Source organism: Fukomys damarensis, unplaced genomic scaffold (genome assembly GCF_012274545.1).
Source record: "Fukomys damarensis isolate Sample0158 unplaced genomic scaffold, DMR_v1.0_HiC HiC_scaffold_30, whole genome shotgun sequence".
Taxonomy (NCBI): Eukaryota; Metazoa; Chordata; class Mammalia; order Rodentia; family Bathyergidae; genus Fukomys; species Fukomys damarensis.
In genome coordinates, this window is record NW_022900942.1 from 4,352,696 (window position 1) to 4,362,120 (window position 9,425).

Here is a 9,425-nt window from a genome sequence, read left to right on the forward strand (position 1 = left end):
CTCGGCGGGGCCCCCCGAGTGGTTTACAGGGTCAGCGCGGGGCACGGTCCTTCGCGCGGAACGTCCTCTCCGCCCTGCGCCTCTCAGGACCGCTTCTTGGCGGCGTCCAGCTGATCGCGCTCCGGCACCTTTCGGTCCCACTTCCCCAGCTTTGCCCTGGAGACGTGGCTCCAGGGGACGCAAAGTGGGGCCTCTGAACCCTGAAGCCGTCCCACACCGGCTTGGCCCGCCTCGTACAGCGACGGCCTGGCCTAGGGGACCCCACTCTGCTCCCAACATGGCTGCAACTTCGGGGGTCGCTAGGACCTGGGTCTCCTCCCTGCGCTCCCCTCCGGCGGGTTCTCCGCCCTGTGCAGAATCTGGGGCGGCCGCCACCAAGAGCACTAGCAGGTGGTGGAGGAGACAGACTCAGGCGTCTAGGGAGGCCCAGACCTGGTCTGGGGACACCCACGGAGCAGGAGGGAACAGCGCTGGAGGCGAGGACCCGGTCAGATTCAAGGGCAGGATCTACGTCCCCACGCGGAGCTACCCCTGTGGAGCCCAGGGCCTTCGCTACATTCAGTGTCCCTGGGTTTTTATTGTTGTTGTTCTATTTGTAGACCGGGTCTTGTTCTGTCGCTAGACTGCTTAGGCTAGGCTGAAAGTTTCTTTCTTTTTTCTTTTTTTTTGGGGGGTGGGGGGGGGTACCGGGGATCGAGCTCAGGTCCTAAGGCAGGAGGCGGAACCGCTGAGCTAAATCCCCGGCCCTGGGCTGAAAGTTTCTATCCTCCTGCCTCAGCCTCTCACAGTGCTGGGTTACAATGGCCAAGCAGAAGCAGCCTTTTGCCAGAACCAGCCCACCTCCCCTCATCACCACCACCGATTTGGGAGGACCCGGAAGGAAGAAGAAAGTTGCCTAAAGAAAACCGGGGAAGCGTTATTTATATAGCCTCAGGAACAGCCAGTAACCCAACTATTTGACTATTTGACTATTTGACTATTTGATCACCCCTTCCTGTCTAACCTTCGCTCTTCCCTTCCTCCTCCCCCAATTTTGCTTTCCTCCCTTCCCCCCTCCCTCTTTTTGCTGTGGTGAGGATTGAACCCTTTCCACAGAGCTACATCTTCAGCCTGATTGATTGATTGATTGAGTCTCCCTAAGGCTAACTTACCTAGACTGGGCTCAGATTTGCTGTCCTCCTGCCTCAGCCTCCCAGAGCGAAGCCTCTTCCCTCTCCTTAATTCCAAACTCAAATTGCTTCTCCCCCTTCTGACCAACTGGCTGTCCTCCTCTGACCTCACCAGACTAATTAGAATCAAACCAGCCTGGCTCCCATGCTGCCCGTAACCTGAGCCAGGTGGGAACCTTCTGCAGGGCTGTTTTCCTATCTGTAGAATGGGGATGGCAGTGCCTGACTCCTGGAGAGGTGACAAAGAGGAGAGCTGTGTGATTTTCTAAAAGCTTTGTCCCTCCAGCTATCCCCCCTGGGTCCCTTCCAGTCACTCCTGTGGCCCAGCTAACCAGCTCCCAACCTCATCTCACGTATTCTTCTCCAACCACCTGTGACCTCCCTGTGGCCAGCCCGTTGGGTGGCTCCCTTCATCCTCCCTTAGATCCTCAGGATGCCACTCTCTCCTGACTTCTGCTTTACAGGGACATTCCCAGACTCTGCCACTGGCCCTGATCACCCAGCACTCTTCCCCTCTGATTCCCAAGGGAGCAGGGATGGGAAACAGCATCCCTACCCTGCTCTTTCCCTCCAGGCCTCCCACACCCAAGTGCAGCCCCTCTGGTCCATTCAGGGCCAGGAAGGCAGAACCTGGTAGGGTGTTGCTAGCCCAGGGCACTTTGCCAAGCCTCCTCTATTACCTTTGTGAGCCATCTCTTCCTTAAATTCTCATCAGTGAACCAGGTGTGGTGGTGCACAACTAGAATCCCACTAATCTGGGAGGCTGAGGCAGGAGGATAGCAAGTTCAAGCCCAGCCCAGGCAACTCAGTGACTTGGAGAGACCTTGTCTCAAAATGAAAATATTTAGGAAAGAGCCAAGGATGTAGCTCAATCCCCAGCACTGACAAAACAAACAAACAAACAAACAAACAAAAACACTGTCTCGATTCTGATGTGTCCCAAATTTATGTCTTGGCTCTGAGCTTTAGGCACACATCAAAAGCTCGGGATAACACAAATCTCAGACTGAATGCTTCCAAACCTGAACTCTGGATTCCCTCAGTTCTACTCTATCATTCTGTGTGGCGACTCCAGCCACTCTGTCTTTCATTCCAAGGACCTCGGAGTCAGCTTCAATTTGTCTCTTTCCTCGGCCCACCTTCAACCCACCAGCAAACCCTGTGCTTCTGCCTCCAAACATATCCTCGATTCACCCATCTCCACCTTGGACCCAGCCAGTATTTCTCTCCAAACACTCCTTAAAAAATCTTAAACACAAATTTTCGTTCCCCCAGGCATAGTGCTGCATGACCATAATATCAGCTACTCTGGAGCTGAGGCAGGAAGAGCATAAGTTTAAGGTCAGGCTGGGCAATTTAGTGACTTAGGAAAAATCTGTTTCAAAAATGTAAAAAAAATCATTTAAAAAGGGCTGATTGTGGTATTCAATATGAAAGCCTTGGATTTATTGCCCAGTACTGTAATAAAGAAATGTGCATAAATACATGAAGTAAAAATAAGGGCAGAGGATACAGCTCAGTGGTAGAATATCCCTAGGTTTTTGCCCCAGTATCAAAAATTATATATTTTTTGTTTCTTTTTGAGACAGGCCCTCACTATGTAGCCCAGGCTGGCCTCAAACTCACAGTGATCCCCCTGCCTCAGCCTCCTGAGTGTTGGGATGACAGGCATGCGCTACTACACCTGGCTTGGGAGACAACTGTAATACAGTACTGCTGGCCAGTGTGGTAGGTACCCAGGACAACAGTAAAAGGAAAGACCATATCTTTTTTTTTTTTTTTTTTTTTTAGTGTTGGAGATTGAACTCAGGGCCTTTAAACTGAGTTACATCCTCAACCCTTATTTTTTCATTTTGAGTCAGGGTCTTGCTAAGCTGCTCACTTGCTGTTAAGGTCTAGGTCTAAAATAGCCCCTCAAGCCAAGCATCGTGGTACACACCTGTCATCCCAGCACCCAGAAAGCATTTGAGGCCAGCCTGGGCTACATAATGAGTTCAAAGCCAGCCTGAACTATGTAATGAGACCTTGTCTCAACAAAACAAAAAAAGCCCCCTCAAATCCCATGCGTTGAGAGAGGTATCTGCGTTACTGGGCTGTGACCCGCAAGGCTGTGTTGTCATCCCCGCCTCCTCCTCTCTCTGCTTCCTGGCTGCCAAGACATGAGCGGCTCTCCTCTTTGAGGCTCTTCCCCTATGCAGTTCTGCCTTGGAGCCACTAACCATGGACTGAACTCACTGAAACTGTAAGCCAAATAACCCTCTCCTGAAACTGCCTCTGTCAGGTATTTTGTCCCAGCAACAGGGAAGCTGACTGTTACAGTCAGCCAGGCTGAACTCAAACTCTCAATCCTCAAGTGCTGGGATAACAGCTGTCCACCACCATGCCCACCTGACATCTAACTATTTAACAGTTATAAAATCAAGGTACAAACAAGGAAAATACACTCTCTGGTGGAAGCAACCCAAATGTTCACCAATAGGTGAAGAAATCAACAGAATGTGGCCCATCCATAAATGGAATATCAGACAGAAATAGAAAGGAGCAGTGCTGATCCATGCTGCAGCATGGGTGGACTGAAAGACATGATGCAGAGAGACAGAAGCCAGACACTGGCGGCCACTTGCCCTAGTATGAAGTATTTGGAACAAGCAGACCCATAAAGACAGACACTGACTGGTAGTTGCCAATGGGTGGGGAAGGGGTGGGGAGTGACTACTAATGGGGTCAGGGCTTCCCTTTGGGGCAACAAAAATATTCTGGAACTCGGGAGGGTTGGGCATATTGCCACACACGTGTAATTCCAGCATTCAGGAGGCTGAGGCATGATGATCACTGGGCACGCAAGGCCAGCTTGGGTACACAGTGAGGTCCTGTCTCAAAAGAACAAAACCAAGGGCCTTGGATTTAGCTCAGTGGTTCCGCTGCCTGCCTTGCAAGTATAAGGTCCTAAATTCGAGCCCCAGTACCAAAAACAAAATGTTTTGGTTCTAGACAGAACTGATTCTGACAATGAAAGTGCTAAATGGCACTAATGACAAATGTATATTTTTATCATGACTAAAAAAATACTTTAAGGGTTGAAAATGTGGCTCAGTGGTAGAGCATTTACCTAGCAACTCACGGTCCTGGGTTTTATCCCAGCATACTACTAATAGTAGTAATAATAATAATTCAGTGGGCAGGGTAGTGCACACCTGTAGTTCCAGGTACTTGACTTGGTGAGACAGAAGTTTAGCAAGTTCAAGACCAGCCTGTGTGGTATATTGGGACTGTGTCTCAAGAATCAAATACTAGTAACTTAGGCTGGATCCAGAGCCTCACACCTGTAGTCATAGCTACTTGGGAAGTTGAGGCAAGAAAGAAAATCAATTGATCTCAGAATTTAAGGCCAGCAAGACCCTGTCTCAAAGAAAGAGAGAGAGAGAGAGAGAGAGAGACAGAGAGAGAGACAGAGACAGAGAGAGAGAGAGAGAGAGTAAGAAAAATTGAAAGGTATAAGTCTTGCTAGATATGGTGGCACACACCTGTAATCCCAACTACTCAGGAGGCTAAAGCAAGAGGATCATAAATTCAAGCCCAGTGTGGGCAATTTAGTAAGACCCTGTCTTTTTTTGAGGTGGGGTACCATGGATTGAACTCGGGGCCTTGCACTTGCAAACAGGCGGGGGAACCACTGAGCTAAATCCCTGGCCTTAAAGCATTTTATTTTCCTAGGAATTTGTTCTTATTTTTGTTTTTGTTTTATGTTTTTGTTGTTTGGTACTGGGGATCACACTCAGGACCTTATGCTTTCAAGGCAGGTGTGGTGTCACTGAGCTAAATCCCTGGCCCTGGTTTCTTATTTTTAAGAGAGGATGCTGCTGTATAATCCAGGCTGGCCTGCAACTCACTACATAGCCCATGCTGGCCTCATACTTGCAGTGATCTTCTTGCCTCAGCCTCCTGAGTGCTGGGATGACAGGCGTGCACCACCCTGTCAGGATTTTCTAAGTTTTGTGTTTGAATGTGGGAAGTACGAGAGCCAGACCTCCACACCCCCAGCAGTGATCCAGCATGGCAGGGACTCTGCCAGCACAAGGGACACCCTGTCCTCTGTGTCCTTGCTCTCTACATGCCCCTCTGCTGACATTGTCCCATGGCCCCTAAGGTAGGGTCTAACAAAAGGAGGGAGAGGGTCTGAGTGGGGGCTTTTCCTGGGCACAATGACAAGGCCCTTGCCAAAATGTCCCCTAAAGTATGGGGCCCACAACTGGCCTGGGTTTTTCATGTTCCAGTAAGGGTTGGAACTGCACAGTGCAAGCTGGGCCATGGTGGGGAAGCAGCAGGACCTCCCATCGGGGGCCAGAAATAGGAACTGACTTCCCCAGGAGTGCAGTTCCACGAAACACACTGGCAGCTGAGAATGTGCTGGCCCTTTAAGAATAAGATGGAGGAGAGTGAACAGGGACCTTTGAGATTTGGATGGGAGCCTGTGAGATGGTGCAAGCCTATATTCCCAGCTGTTCAGGAGGCTGAGGCAGGAGGATCAACAAGTGCAAAGTTTTTGTTATTGTTTTATTTGGCCCTTGGTGATGGAACCCAGAGCCTTAGCACTGAGCGACATCCCCAGTATTTTGTTGTTGTTGTTCTTTGAGACAGTCTTCTAAATGGCCCAATCTAGGCTTGAATTTGTGACCCCCTGCCTCAGCCTCCCAGAGCACAGGAGTTACAGGTGTGCACCACTATGCCCAGGTATGACCACAAATGTGAGGCCAGTGCGAACAGTTTATTGAGACCCTGTCTCAAAACAAAATTTGACAAGGGCTGAGAGCAGGGGGCTCAGTGGTAGAGTGCTTGCCTAGCCCGCAGGAGTCTCTCGATCCATTTCCTAGTATGAACCTAAAAATACAGGGACTGGGCAGGAAATCCCCTACATCTCGCCCCTCAACACATACTCCTAACTGTTCCCCATGGAAGGGTGTGTGGGGCCTGCCTATCCACCCATTTCCTACAGACAGAAGCTGAGGCCCAGACAGTGTCCCCAGTCCCCAGGTGGTGGGGCTCAGGGAGTCCCAGCTGGGTGAAGCCCTCCTCCGTGGGCTCTGTTCCTAGAACTGTTGGCATGCTGTGGCTTTTGGTGGACAGTCACAGCCTGGCTCCTCTGTCGTGTCTGGATGCCACACGGAGGCGCCCTTCCCTGAGGCCTGTAGGTCAGTGCCCCACTACCCCTGCCACCTGCCTGACCACGTGGGCCAAAGAATGTTTGCTGGGACGCTGGGGTGCAGCCAGCAGGCCCCGGGCTGGTAAATAATTCATCGGACAGCTGATAGTGCCTCCTAGAGCCGGCCCCAGCCCCCTCGTCACCAGGCTGAGTGGCTGCCTCCGCCTCCCTCCAGGCCCAAACCAGCTTGACCAGCTCTCTTGGTGCCGCCCTGGGCCCCCTCCCACCAGCCAGGTCCCAGCGTCCCATCCGGGACACCTACAGGTGACACAGAGCTGGTCTGCACTCAGAGCGAGCTCCTGGGTGGACATGGCTTTGCAGAGCCAGGCGTGGGCTCCGGTCATACCCATGTGAGTGTTGGGACATGTGGCAGGGCTGGGGGGCACTGGAGGAATGACAACCTTGCCTGGGAGCCCAGAGCCCCAGCTGGCCTCTCTCGGGGGAACCAAGGGCAAGGGAAGGAGCAGCTGGTGGACCCCTTAAGGTCCCCAAAGCCCCCTTCCCCAGAGAGCTGGGTGGGACGTTCAGGCTCACTCAGGCTTATTGGCTCCCTTTCTTGGGGTATTTTCTGCTGGCAGCCGTGCATGTGTGCGTGTGTGTGTGTGTGTGTGTGTTGGTGGCAGAGAGTCCTAGGGTCCATCCTTGCATGCCTCAGCCAGGGAGCAGCCCCATTCATGCCTGAAGTTCACCAAGGAACCAGAGCCTTCCAAACTGCAGAAGAGGACTGCAAGAGGGCAATGATGATCTGCCGAACAAAGTGGCCCCAGCTGCTCTCGGTGGCCCTAGGGCCGTGGCCACCAGTGGTGATCTCACAGGCAGAAACGGTCTGTTGCAGTGGGTGTGTGCAGAGCTGTAGGGTTCAAGCACAGAGGGCTTTTTAAAATAAGAGGGTGGGGAGGGTGCCAAGGATCTAGGAAGAGGCCTAGAAAAGGGGGCTCCCCTATAGGGGACCCCAATTCTGTTCCTCACCCTTCTGGGTCCTGCATTGCATTATTCACCAACTACATACCTAGTTGCCCAGCAACGGGAACCTGATCCCCCCCCACAGCGAAGAAGAGGCGGGGAGATTACATCTTGGGGACCTCAGCACTCCCCTAGGAGCAGACCCAGAAGTGGGGAGCATGGGCTCCGTCAGGGTCCCCCATGAAGCATAACTCCAGTCCCTTGTCCAAACAGACATCAGGACCCCCAGACTGACCTCTGGCCTCTTCTGGGCCCAGAAAAGGGGTGACTGAGAGCCCCCACCCCCTCTGAAGTGTGTCTGTGTGGCCCTGCACAAGTCTTTTCCTATTTCTCACTCACTTCCCCATCTATAAAATCAGAGCAACAGTATATTTACCTCCTAGGGTTATAGGGAAGATGAAATGAGTTACTATAGGTAAAACTGTGTGTGTGTGTGTGTGTGTGTGTGTGTGTGTGTGTGTTACTGAGAATCTACACACCCAGCCTTTTTTATTTTGGGGGACAGGGTCTCCCTAAGTTGCCCAGATGGGACTCAAACTTGGGATCCTCCTGTTTCAGCCTCTCATAGTGCTGGCATCACAGGTGTGTGCCAGGGTTCTCAAAACATTTAAAACAATGCCTTTTACCACTTCTCAGAGTTCTGGTCTCTTTACCTGTCAAATGTGGATATTACTACCACTCACCTCCCAGGGTCTGGGGAGGAGTGAATGAGTCCCCTGGTTTACGTGCTGAGGTTAATTAAGGTTGGTTGACACTTGGAATATCAGCCCCAGGGGTGAATGGCAGCTAATGAGTCAGGATCAGGACAGGCAGGGGGGAGGTGTCTGTGGGAGCCCAGCGGAAGCCCTGCAGGGGGGGTACTTAGGAGGCTATATATAGTGTGTGCCATTACTGCCATTATGGCTTGGCTGGGTGGCCAGGGACAGTCTGGGAGGTCCCAGCTGGAGTTGCTGTGGGCAATGACAGGATGATGCTACCTACCATGGTTTCCAACTGGGCTCAGTGTAAATGGATGCATGCTTGAGGATCTCTATGCCCACCCAGGCTGGGTGATGGGATGACAAGCAGATAAATGTCATTTTCTAGATAGTGACTGAGGAAGTATGAGCAACAACAGCAACCCAGCACTCTGGGAGGCTGAGACAGGAGGATCTCAAGTTCCAGCCCAGCTTGGGCAACATAGTAATTTAGCAAGATCCTGTCTCAAAATAAAAAACACAAATTGCACTGGGGATGTAGTTCAGTGCAAAGACCCTGGGTTCAACCTCTTCCTAGTGCAGTACTGAGAAGAAGAAGAAAAAAAGACAAGGATGGGGTAGTCTCAGGTTAAACCTTAAACCACAAATCCTCCTCCTTGAAGCTCAGAGTCCTGTGCTGGACAACGTGACCCAGTGACCCTTGTCCCCCCCAGGAGCCCAGGTAGAGGAGGTGCCTCAAGGTAACCATGGCAACAGATGGCCACTTCTCTGCCCAGGTTCCCTCACCACAACCCCCAGTAGTTAAAGTAAAGGATACTGGGTAAAGTCGAGGTCCAGAGAGGATATGGAGCTGGCCAGAGACAGCACGTTCTGTGTCTGGCAAGATCGGAGTTCCTACAGGACAGACAGCGAAGGGTATAATTAGTCCTACACGGCGCTAATCATGAGAATATTTTAATTATGATAAGTGAAAACTACGGTGCTATTTTGGACCACTAGGTTTTATGCTTTTCCTGTAGGAATATTTCCTTGTGCAGTGTTGGGGGTGTGTGTGTCAAACTATCCCCGCGCATTTGATTGATAAGGAAACCGAGACAGAGAGGCGACATCAGACCTAGGAGGGGCTTTAGTTACTCGGTGGTCTCTGTTTGCTTTGTCTCACTCACCCTCAGCCCAGGCTCCTCCCAGGGACAAAAAGGAAACAGAGGTTGGGCTTTGTGTCTTGGGCGGCCCAGAGTGTGGGGCATAAAAATTGACGATCAGGAGGCGGGGCGCTGAGGGCTGGGGTCCCTGTCCCAGCAGGCCGGTGGCCGAGAGCTCCCTCTACCGGCAGCGGCTGGAGGTCATCGCTGTAAGTGACGCCCTCCCCGTGCGCTGGCCCCGCCCCGGGAGCCC